Here is a 13251-nt window from a genome sequence, read left to right on the forward strand (position 1 = left end):
TGGGCGTGTGTTCGTGTCACAGCGTGGTCATGTCACAGCGTGGTCATGTCACAGTGTGGCTGAATCACATCACAAAGTGGCGAGATGCTGGAGCATTCGTGGAGACCAGAAGCAGCCATGGAGTTGAAGTTGGAGGAGCAACACGTGGTGGGAGAGCCATGGGGTCATCATATGGCAGACGTTACATAGTGGGAGGGGGCCTGACCCTGTCTCAGTGACTCATAATGGCAATGTGAGGGGGTGCAACCTACAACAGTGCTGGACGGCTGTGGCATCCTCCCAGTCAGTGCAAGCCTGTGTAAATCAAGAAACTTAGTGGCTTAGAAGTTAGCAGAAAACTTGTGGAAGACATTGACAATGAGTGAAATTTCAAAGTTTAGTGTAAAACAAGCATCACTCCTGTGTTACCCTCTCTCATAGACCAGATAAGCTCTGTGGGAAGGTACCAGATCCAAAGTACTCCTAGTTAGGACCTTAAGCACAGTCCCGCTCATCTTCCCTCCCTCCCAGCTGTCAACTTATTTCCCACCTTTTGTTCCACCATTAGTAAATTTTGAACCAGGACCACTGGGCAATTTTAGCATTGTTAGACCCATTATAAATACCTTAGGTTATAAGCAATGAATGAATCTCTAGCTTTGATTTGAGGTCCCCCTGTGCCAGTTGTTTTTTATTGTGAAAATACCATACAGAGTGGTTACAATTACATGGGCAAGATAATGAGTACATTTCTTATCAAGCATCGTTGCCTCCTCCTTTGTTTCCCCTTCCCATCACTTCCCATTTCCCCCTGCCAAAGTCTTAAAGTTTGTTTTTCGATATAACGATTTGTACATCTCATTGTTGCAATGGGTCCACCTGTATCCCTATTTAAGTGATTTGTTTTTCCCCTTCCCCTCCACAAATTATACCGACATCAAATACAGTGAAAGCAGGGGTTATACGGTGGCGGAGGGACATACAAAGCAACTGAGAAATCATCTTATAAATATGTTAGAAACAATTTCATGAAAGAAAAAAAAATCTGAATACTTATCTTGGAGTTCATTTCACTTAACATCATCTTATATGACCTTTTCTGCTTGTCTCAGACATATACTAGTTATTGCAAATAAGGAAGACCATGGGACCTATGTTTCTTTGGGCCTGGCTTACTTCACTTAATATAATTTTTTCCAAGTCTTTCCATTTTTGTTTTTGCTTTAATATATCTCTTCTGGTGTCCAGCTATCTCTTTGTTGAGTCTCTCTTACCTTTTTTTCCTCTTCTTGAACCTGGCAGGATCCTATAGAAAGAAACGACAGATGACAGAAAGATAAGGGTATATGTTTCTTCCAGTTTCTAGGTATACAGGTAGAGAATTAGCCATGTTTATAAACCGCTTTTCTTTGTTCTCAGCTTTAGTGATTTTTGAAAGGGTAAGCACAAATTGCTCCATTTAGAACTTGACACACCATCCTCTCTTAGCTCAGCAGTTTTCACAACTACTTTGGGACTGTTTCCTCATTGACAGAATAAGCTTTGCTCTAGTATGTCTTGTTGATTTGTCTTTATTGCTATCTCAGATGGTGCCAATAAGACTCCTTTATTCCAAATTTAAGCAACAAGATCAAAATAAATAGTTACAAGCAGGGTGTACCTGGAAGTCCTGGATTTGAAAAGCTAAATGTGACCAATAAAACTTATAATAGTTATCATTCTGTGGGACTGACTGTAAATATGTTGAGCATCAAATCTCTTATGACAGAACACTTGTAGATGTCATTAAGCCTTTCTAATTCCAATGAGGAACTCACAGACACAAGCCTGCTTAGTGTGGTGTCATTAATTTAGAAATCACTTTGCAAACTTTGTATCCAAGGTGACTTAAAGACTTGGCAAACAGGAATATTAGACAATTAGTAACAATTAGCATTAGTCAGTTAAAAGGTTACCATGAAGAACTTTGACATTAACAGACAATTAAATGAACTATGACTTCATTGCTATTTTGTATATATTGAAGCAGGATAACTTATGGGAACTGAGACCTGGTATAAGCAAATCAGAAGTATGTGATCTAAAAAATTTGTTTCAAACAGAAGCAACTGAATGCATTATTTCTTTTTTTTATTGTGAAAATACTGTACAGAGGGGTTACAATTACATGGGCAAGATAATGAGTACATTTCTTATCAAGCATTGTAGCCTCCTCCTTTGTTTCCCCTTCCCATCCTCCCCCCACCCCCCACCCAATCCCCCCCCCAATGTTGTAAAGTTCATTTTCAACATAACGACTTGTACATCTCATTGTTGCAATGGGTCCACCTGTATCCCTATTTAAGCGATTTGTTTTTCCCCTTCCCCTCCACAAATTATACCGACATCAAATACAGTGAAAGCAGGGGTTATACCATGGGGGAGGGACATACAAAGCAACAAAGAAATAGTCTTATAAATGTGTTAGAAACAATCCTATGAAAGAAGAAAAACATTTGAATACATATCTTAGGGTTAATTTCCCTAACATCAACTTATCTGACCTTTTCTCATTTCTAAAGGATGCTTTTCTGACCCAAAAATTAACAACTGCCTGACAGGATGTCCCAAAATGCAAATAGCAGAGTGACAACTTGTTTCAAGGATAAGGATCTGTTTTATGGCAGGTTGCATTCTTACCTGGAAACTCAGAGAATAACACCAAGTGTAGTTGAAGCAAACACAAAGCACCTAGCTTTGCATAACATAAACCCAGAACCCGTGCCTTTACCCTATAAATACCCAACAGCCCAAGGAGCTGTGTGTCTCTCTGGTTGTCTCCTTGTGTGTTTGTGTCTGTGTCTGTGTCTTTGTGTCCCTATGAGAGCACTCACACTCTGCTAGAGTGTGCCCCTGCCCTTCTGTTTGCTTCTTTGTCCCTTTGTCTATTTCCTTTCTTATTTACTTAATAAAGCTCTGCTAAGTTTTCTTACCATTGTGATTACCTAGAAATTGTTATTCTGCAATCGAAGTCAAGAACTCTAAGTGAAGTGTTCTTATATTTAAAGAGGAGCTTCACTAAACCTCACCTCTGTCCGATGACATGAATGGTGACCATGAAGGGATAATGTGGAAATTCTCTAATTGACTTTGAGAACACCCATAGGTAAGAAAATTGGCTTGAGCTGTATTGCTTTCTTGTTTTCCTTCTTTGTTCTCTCCTCTTTATACTAACCCACACAAACTCTTTTATTTGCCTTCATTTTGTTTCAGAATTGGTTTTGTAAAGTAATTGTAAAAAACAAATTAAGATTTTTCTATTTCCCAAATAGATATACTTCAGGTGGATAAGGTGCTAATTTGCTCTGGGTACAGATTACTATCCATTTAAGGAGTAAGACAACTGAACCTATGTTAAAATTTGCCTTTCCTGTGACAGAGATTATTTGTGTTGATTTGATTTAAGGAGTAAGAGTATTTACATTTGCCTTGGCATTAATTAGTTATTTGCTTTAATGTAAAACCTAGTCCATACTGCTCAATTCTTTATGTGCTAAAAGGTTGATGTATGACTGCTGTTACATAAAGATTGTTTTTTTTCTTAAACTTTCTTTTATGAAAGTTAGAGGTAAAGACTGATGTGTAAATTACTGTGGTTTAAAAATGTGTAAAAAGCAGTTAGGTCACTGCTGGCATGAAAAAAAATGAAGAGGAAAGGAATTCAAAATTTTGTTCCTCACAAATTTGTTGTTCTGTATAAGTTAAACAATCCCATTGGTGTAAAATAGGGCAACTAGACATTTTATTATATTGGGTCTAACTGGTGCCATCATGGCTACATGTTAGATAGTAGAGAATTGGGTTTAACAGATACCATCTTGACAATGTGATATATCATAGGAAATTTCTAAAAACTTTGAGGTAGAGTCCCATCCCCCAGGTAATAGATATGTCTGAATTCCTACTGGATTGATCAGGGAAATGGAAACTCTTTGATGGTTTAGTTTCCTAACAGTATTAAATGTATTTGAAAAAAAATTCAAATTAAGTAAAGTGTCTTGCTAACAAAGATGTCTGATTAAACATATTCTGTTCCTGTCTGTGCTTGGTTATCTGTGAGAGATTGTTTGTTGGCAAAATTATTTGTTTCTTTTTCTTCCATCATATTTGTGAAAATAATATTACTTACTGTTGGAATTCCAGAAAACTTAAAATGGTGATTGTTTATTTTTTCTTTAAGCGCACCTTAAAAATTGTGCACAAATGTGTGAATGTGTGTTTATGTTTTGTACACACGTATGTGTGTCTGTGTAAAATTTTTTAAGTTAATCTGGTTTTTAATGTATATAGCTGTTAGTGAAGTAAGGAAACTGAGTCTAAATAATGTGTCACAGAGTTAGGGGCTGACCATGCAGCTCTAAGGCCTAGAACTGAGTCATTGTTTAGGCCCAGTATCCATATTTCACATGGTGTAATAATCAAAATCATCTAAAAAATTTAAAGCTTTAAATAAAAATGCTTAACATCAGAATGAAAAAGTGAGTCAGGCTGGATGCTCTTGGCCCACCCCTGAAATTCTAGCTACTCAGGAGGCTGAGATCTGAGGATCACAGTTTGAAGCCAGCTAGGGCTTCAAACTCTTATCTTCAATTAAGCACCAGAAAAACCCTAAGTGGCTCAACATGGTAGTGTACTAGGCTTGAGCAATAAAGCACAGGAATAGTGTCCAGGACCTGAGTTCAAGTGACAAAACAAGTGACAAAAACAAAATAAAAGTTGATCCAGGTCACGAGAGCCTGGAGTATTTGGACAAAACTTCAAAGCATAAGAAACAAAAGCAAAAAAGGGAAAGAGGAGGTTATATAAAACTACTAATTAAAAAAAAGTACTAAGTTTCTGGGCCACAAAGGCAAGAATCATCAGCAAAGATGAATTTATACACATGCACATACACACAGATATACACACAATACAACCATTAACATGAAAAAGATTGATAGCTAAATGGGAATGTAACTGCAAAAATCTAGGAAAACTCTCTGTACAGACAGTAGGGCAGGTGGAGTTGGGATGCCCACTGAAAGTAGCAGGCAGCTAGACTAGGTATGTCCAGCTCCAAAACAGGTACCAAGTAGCACTCAGTCTGGGGTTGTATGCCTCAAGAGGCTTGAGGAATCCTGGATGATTAGCTGTCCTGCTACATAAAGAAGCACCTGAACTCAGGGAGCAGCAGCATCTCCTGAGACAGCTAGAATAGCATCTGCTGGTCACATACCAGGGCCATCAGGCACCATGTGTCTAAGAGACTTATTGCTGGTATGCAGCTAACAGCCTACATGCCAGAGTTGCCCAGAACTACTATTAAAATTTATTCAAAAATAGTTGGTATAATATAAGCACTCTTTAATCTTGGAGCTTGTAAAAAATGCTGATTATGGAGGCTAACTAGTCAGAAGCAGCATTTCTGGAGTTACTGATACAACCAACTGACCTGTCAAATCCTACGTGGGATGTCATGAGGTACTGGGTTGAGGGGTTGGTAAAGGAAGCACTGCCACAAGGAAGACATATCACTTTGAGGACCTTAACAAGGAGAGTAGTTGAAGCTATTTGGAATGAGTAGGACGAGAGGGTGGACCTGGACAGGCTATTAGGTGTGTGTACAAATCAGTGATATGGGCTGTGTCTGCCCAGAGGTGAGGAACAAATGCAAATCTAGAAGCTAGTCTAGCTGTCAGCTAAGTGAGAAAAGGTCAGTTTATTACACTGAGCCTGTCCAGATGTTGGTCAGTAAACACATGCAGTGTTCTGGTCAGAGTCTTCAATGCCTGGCATCAGCTTTTGCTAATTTGAGACTTAGTCATCTGGGTGAGTAAAAGCACCAGAGAGCATCTCCATCTAAATGTACTAAAACTACACTCCCGACACTACATGATACTGATTTTCTCTTTACATTTTCCTGATTCCTTCCAGATCATATCTTTATTTCCCATTCAAACCTTAGAAATTTGGCACTAAATATTTGTGTCCATCATTTCCCAGGTTGCCATTAGCCTTAGGCCCTCAAGAATCAACCTTGGCCTGTTAGATTAGATGCCATAATTCTTAAGACTGACTCAGGAATGCTGATGCATACACAGAGTAATGAAGGTACCTGAGGGGCTGGGAAGGTGGTTCAGTGGTATAGTCCTTGCCTTGCATGAATGGGGCCCTGGGTTCAATTCCTCAGCACCAAATAAGTTGAAAAAAATGGAAGGGGTGCTGTGACTCAAGTGAGAGAGCTCTAGCCCAGAGCTGAAGAGCTGAGGGACAGCACCCAGGCCCAGAGTACATGCCCTGTCACCTGGAGAGTCTGCTTTTCTGGGCCATCCTATTTTGACTCCCACTCATTCTTCTCACCACTGCAACTTCATCTCCTGATATTACCCTAGTTTTACAGCCCTTACAATCCCTGTGACACCCCCACAAAAAATGCAATGAAATATTCTCTAAGTTCCTTGAAACAACTGAATAATACAAGAAGCTATAGGAATGGCTTTGGATGGGACAGGTGAGTGAGTTAAAGGAAGGATGGATCTTTGGAATCAGAAACAGAGATTGAGGTCTGGCAAGGCTCCCATAGCCAGGTAAGCACAGCTAGTGCTGAGAAGGGGCAACTTGGGAAACTATGGTACTCCAGGGAGTAGACTTGTTGTGTATGGCTCTGGGCAAGGGAGGAGGTCTTTAGGGCTGATGTACCTCTGGCTGCTGTTTTGAGCTTCGTGGTGTGCCATGTTGAGCAAGTTGCAACTTACATACTTTAGGCCCAGGAAACCAGATGTGGAGCACAGTGGCTTTCCTGCCCATGGTGTTTCTCTTTAGAGACTAAAAGATGAGATCAGGGAATGGGTGTGCTTCATGGAAGGACAAGTTCCTACAGTTTTTCTCTGCTGGCTGCTGGACTTGCTGCCAATGGGAAGGATGTCTCCCTCCAAGAGGCTCAAGTGGTTCCAATCTCTGCCTGCCTGGATCTTGGTGAAGGTTGGCTGGTCCAGTAATGGCTCTGGCTTTGTGTAGTCCTGGGTATACTAGTGACACTGGTCAGCCCCTTATTTGTCAGTGGCAGGCTTCTTAGCATATGCTCAGCTAGAAGAATTCCACTGTGGAGCTTCCCTTAATCCAGCTAGGATCAAGTTTGACTCCTCTTGGCAGACTGAACTCTGTACCCAGATCATCTTGGGGAAAAAAAATTGAGGGAAGATGGGCCTGACTCAGTGGTTTCAAGTAAGTTCAGTATGCCCTGAGATGTTCAGAGTCTTACAGTTCCAAAGTAGTTTCTCTACTCCCCATACCTATGAAGCAGTTGCTCCCTGAAGCCCATCATCCACCACACACACACACACACACACACACACACACACACACACAATTAGTAGCCACTAATTTAATTTCTGCCTTGGAGGATTGCTGTCCCAGTCATTTCCTACAGGTGGAATCATACAGGAAAATTTTCTCCTTTCTTTAAAAAGGATGACATTGATCAAGATGCATTGTATCCATAAACACTTTGTTGAATAGCAACTCCTTTTTATAAAGATAATAAAAAATATTCCATAAGAACATAAATCTTATGTTTTCTGACCACCATAAGTAGAAATTCATAATGACCCAATCTTTATCTCACAAATGTAGCAAGACTTCTCCAAAGCCCTATGGCAAAAAAATCTGTTTAAACAACTTACTGCCATCCCCCAAAGCTCAGTTAGCAAACTAATCTCCAACTCAAAATGACACTGACCAGAAATGCTACTGAATCTTGATTGGTTTAATGCAAGTTAGGGCTGTATCTCTACTGTCCTTTTCTATAAGCACATCTGGAATGCTTCATAGGCAATGTTTTTTAATCTTAGATCTCCTGTGCAATTCTAATATATAAAGAATCATAAAGTACATAATAAAATCAGAACCCCTTCTGGGAGATTTTTAAAGGCCATGGAACTCAAGTTCCTCCAATTTGGGCTAATAGTTTAATTCTTATGTAGAATTGCCACAAACATAGCAGAGTTTAGTGTCCTTCCTTCTCATCACCCTTTTCCTAGGTGGAAGGACACCTATGCCAGGCCTCTGTACACTTTCACAATTGCAAAAATGTGGTTCGTTTCCTCTTGAATACACATCACTAACATTAAACTTTTAGTTCTCAACCTCAATTATATCTTTCATATTATCTAGACCCATGGATTTTTCTGGACCTGTAAACCACTGGAAGATTTGAAATTTACCTTCAAGATACAAAAATGGTTTAGCAAGATTGCCATGTGATGAAGTTATGATGAAACTTGGTTTATTTAGCATTTGTTATACTCCTTACTTTCAGGTTCCTATAAAATCTTCTGCTCAGTTATGATTTGGTGATTTCTTTCATCCATACTTATCCTTTTTTGTTTATTCAATTATAGGCAACATTCTTAGTTTAGTTTGGTAGTTATTAGTGGATATCAGTTCCTATCTAAGCCAAAGACACATACATTACTGTGGCCGGAAGGGAACCCTACTACATTGCTGGTGGGAATGTAAACTTGTTCAACCACTTTGGGAAGTAGTATGGAAGTTCCTCAAAAGACTCAACATAGAGCTCCCCATGACCCAGCAATCCCACTTCTGGGCATTTACCTGAATGGTCACAAACAAGACCATACTAAAGCTCCCAGCACAACTATGTTTATTGCAGCATTATTTACCATAGCTAAGATATGGAACCAACCCAGATGTCCCTCAGTAGATGAATGAATCAAGAAAATGTGGTATATGTAGACAATGGAATTCTATGCCTCCATCAGAAAGAATGACATTGCCTCATTTGTTAGGAAATGGAAAGACATGGAAAAATTATATTAAGTACTGTTGTGATTTCTTGTGTTCTTCATTCCCTTTGTTAAAGTTCAAATCAATTCATTTCAGTGTGTGGCTCAGCATTATGCCAGAAAAGTTTATGAAAGAAGTTATAAATTTGTGGTGTGGCAGGTCAAGGTGTTTTTTGTTTCTCACATGTAGGGCACTGACAACAAAACTCTAGACTTAGTGAATCTAGCCTGAAATTTCATTATCTCTTCTCACATATTCACATATCCTGGTCAATCACTCCCCCAACATTTGCTGGCTGACTGGTTGAATCATCTGTATTAATTCAATACTTATAATTCATAAAACTTCCCGAAAACAAGATTGAAAGCCCTCTGAACAGTCCACTAACCTTGCTCTTATTCCACTGCAAACCCTATTCCCCAAACCCTAGAACATGCCCTGATTTTAGAACAGGTGCATACCTGAAACTTCAACTATCAACTTTCCACTTAACCTTCCACCTCTATATATGAAGGATGTATCAGCCAACATCTATAGCTCTGAATTTCTCCCAATGGACAATGCTGAGATTCAATCTCCTAACTTCTTTTCTGCCCCTAGATCTGTCTGGTAAAACAACAACAACAACAAAAAAAACTGGCATCACAGTCAACCTATCACCTATTCCACCTTCTTCAAGAGGCTGTCCCTTCCAGTCTCATCCCTCTTATTACCAATACCTCTTTATTATTTTACTAAAATGAAGAGCACCTTTGTGCGTGAAGCATTACATTAGGTATACAGATATGTGTGAGCCAGGAATCCACTGTGTAAATTGGATATAGCTGGGACCTCAGGTACTGTGAAGGAAAAAGCAGCTTCTACAGACACACAGGTGGCACCACTCCTCCACCTGAGGAGGCAGTGACTACATGTACTACTACTCTCTGGCATCAGTGTGGTACAATACTCTGGATATTAAAACTTTTTGACATTTTAACTGATTTTAATCACCATTATCCCAGGCTGAGGTCATACAAGAATTCATTAAAAGTGAAAATGTGGTATATATACACAATGGAATTCTATGCTTCCATAAAAAAGAATGACATTGCCCCATTCGTAAGGAAATGGAAAGACTTGGAAAATATATTAAGTCAGACCCAAAGAAATATAGACTCCATGGATTCCTTCATTTGTAATAATTAGTATATGTCTAGCATAGTCCTAGAAGAGGATCATAATAGCTCAATAGCTATGTACATATGACATATAAGAAGATGCTAAGCAAAATGAACTCCAAGATATGGAAACAAGAGGTTTTTCTTTGTAGTTGTTTTTAATGTACTGTGTGAAGTTACTTGTTTTTTTCTTTCATTCTTTTTTTCTGCTATGGTTATCCCCTGTTGTCACAGTATTTGATTTTGGCACTCTGTGTCTTGTATATATCTTTATCTGAATTAGAGAAGAGAAGGGGAACAAAATGCTGAGACAAAGGACCAATGCAACAGCAATACTCACAAGAAAATATGTTGGAAATGAACTTTACAGTTTGGGAGAGGAGAGTGGGGGGGTAGGTAAAGTGGGAGAAAAACAAGGGAGGGGTAACAATGTTTGACAAGAAGTGTACTTACTACCTTACAAATATAATTGTAACCTTTGTAAATGTCACCTTGATGATAAAATTAAATTGAAAAAAGAACAAACATCTTAAAAAGGTATTCAAACTTTTTTATATGTTCATCTTTGGATGGTAGAGTATCAGGATTTAACTATTTGCTACCTTGTGGTTGCAAATCTGCAATGAGGAAGTATTTTTGCTTTGGGGTTTTCTTTGTCTCTTGAGGGGAGGGACAAAGAGGGAAGTAAAAATGGAGAGAGGAAATGTGGACAAATGCAGTCATGGTACTCAGTAGACACTATGGAAAATGAACTGTGCAATTTGTGAACAGGAACAGAAGGGGGAAAATAAAGGGGTGACATCCTAAAAGAAATGTACTAATTATTTGACTTATCAAACAGTAACCCCCCTGTATACATCTTAATAATAACAATAAAATCATTTTTAAGGAAAAGAATGAGGTTCCAAAGTTGTTTTGGAGGAAAGTTAAGCAGGGTAGATGAGGAGTAAATAAGGTACAAAAACAGCAGCCATGGCTTCAGAGATCAACATTGTAGTTATGAAGAACTTCATTAAAACCATATGCTGTATGGTTTCTGAATTAAGCCTTACACAAATTCCATAAGTTTTAATATTTAGCAAATATTACTTAAATAGTATTTCACAAATTCCATGTTTTAGTATTTAGTAAAATTAATTCAGTAAGAGAAAATACTCTTCGGAGTTACTATAGTGAGAATCTTATTTTTCCCCAGAAAATCTTATTTCCCCAGAGAATCTTATTATCCCTACGGATAATAGCCAAGTGAAAGTAATAAATTTCACCCTCTGTGAAGGTGTCAGGAGAAAGATTCTTGATTTCATTTCAATTTACTGATAAGTAATTGTACATCATAGCAGACTACCTCTTTTTGCAAGTGAGCCATCAGAAAATGAGTACTGAAATTCATCATGGCTGAACATTTTAGATCTGGCCTGTAAAGAGTCAACTGCTTCAATAAGAAAGTAACGTAGTGCCTAATTTGAAATATGTAAAACAATATAGGTTTCACATTTTACTGGAAACCAGGAGAATTTATCACAAGGTCCTTATTCATCATTGGTCACCCTTACCTGCAAATAAACTGTTTTTCCAGTGACTTACCAATGTTAATTGGCTGCATCATCCACTAGATATGTTACAGTCATGAGAATTGTGAGGGAACTTTGCCATCTAGATTATACAATACCAAAGTATTTAGAAAAATTCTAACAGAAGTAAAGGCAACATATAAGACAAAATATGTTTTTATGATTTTGTGTGATTTTTATTTCACTTACACAAGGTGAAGTTTCATCTTTTTTTGTTAAAAATGATACCACATTCTATACGGTTGAATACAACTACACTGTGTGTACATGTTAGAATTTCTTTATCTAGTTATTGGCTGAAACCCAAGATAATTTAATAATTGGCTATTGTCAATAGTACTGAATTGAAAAATCTTGGGTGACAAATATTTTCTCTCAGGGTTTGAACTATCTTAATCCATGCTGTAGTATCTTTAATTTTTAGCTGAAAGTCTAATGGAATTCTGATAGATTTGCCTTACTAGGTATTAAACCAACAGAATAAATATACCTGGGAAAGTGGGAAAACAATATCCCTCTTTCCACCTGCATTCTGCTTTGTCTTTCATGAGAGAACAGAATCCCTTAGCCTTTTACAATTCTTCTTTCAATTGTGTGAAAATTACCTGGCTACAATCCTTACTCTAGGAAGGTTTTCAGAATGTGTGCTAGGTTTGTTATTTCTTTCTGTTGCTAAGTGGATGTAAGGGATAGACATGGAGAAAAACAAAGTGGCATTTGGAGGAAAGTCTGTTAACCTGCTTTCCCTTGACAGCTGACCTTAAGGAGGTCTTTGGGATTAAATGCTGGTTTATATGACAACTAAGGTCTGGAGGCACTGCTTAGAGCCTGATTAGTTAAAGACAGTAATGCACACAAGGAGAAAGCTAGACCCAGAGGTGAAGAGCTTTCAAAAAATTGCCCTGGGTCCTACAGTAAATGAAAAGAACATTCCACCAGTGCCTCTCAGGTCTGCAACTAACAGGATTTTCTTATCTGTGAACAAAGCAAACATCCACCCCAGGGTCATCAGGCCCTGAGTGAGGATGGAAATTAGCAAGGATATTACCACACAGAATATCACACAACTCAGTGCAAGTCAGAAGGAATTCTGAGCTGCATGAAGAAGGGAATGAACAAATAGGAAAGTAGTATGCGCACTCAAGAAAGGATATATATATATATATATATATATATATATATATATATATATATATATATATATATATATATATATATAGATTCCAGTCTTGATCATCAGAGAACATTATGGGGAACCAGGGGGTCTCAGTGACTCAAAGCCAAAAAATATTGAATGGGCCAAGGAAGGTATTCCCTGCCCTCCAAAACCACCAATCAATCCCAAGCAGATTATACAAAAGCTAGAGGACACAGTACTCAGGTGAGCTTAAAACTTGGTGAAGGTGAGGAGCTAAGTACCAGTCACTTCACATTCCTGGAGAGATTCAATACTTGGTGAGTTACCTTGGAGCCAATCACAAGAACCCCTGGAGAAACTTAGCCATAAGAAATCTTCCCCAATACTTGTGTCTTTTTAAAGCATCACAGTTCAATTTCCATGTCCTTGCCCACCCTCTGCACATGCAAACACCAAGCTTCAATCAGAGGTGCCATTTCCTCTTCCCTGATGCAACAACCAGTCTGTGGACACAGAAGCTTTTATAATGGGGCTCAGAAACAATCATTCTAAAGTCTAAACTGTAATTAGCTATGTACCC

The sequence above is a fragment of the Dipodomys merriami genome, unplaced genomic scaffold (assembly GCF_024711535.1).
Source record: "Dipodomys merriami isolate MVZ:Mamm:240054 unplaced genomic scaffold, mDipMer1.0.p SCAF_3, whole genome shotgun sequence".
Taxonomy (NCBI): Eukaryota; Metazoa; Chordata; class Mammalia; order Rodentia; family Heteromyidae; genus Dipodomys; species Dipodomys merriami.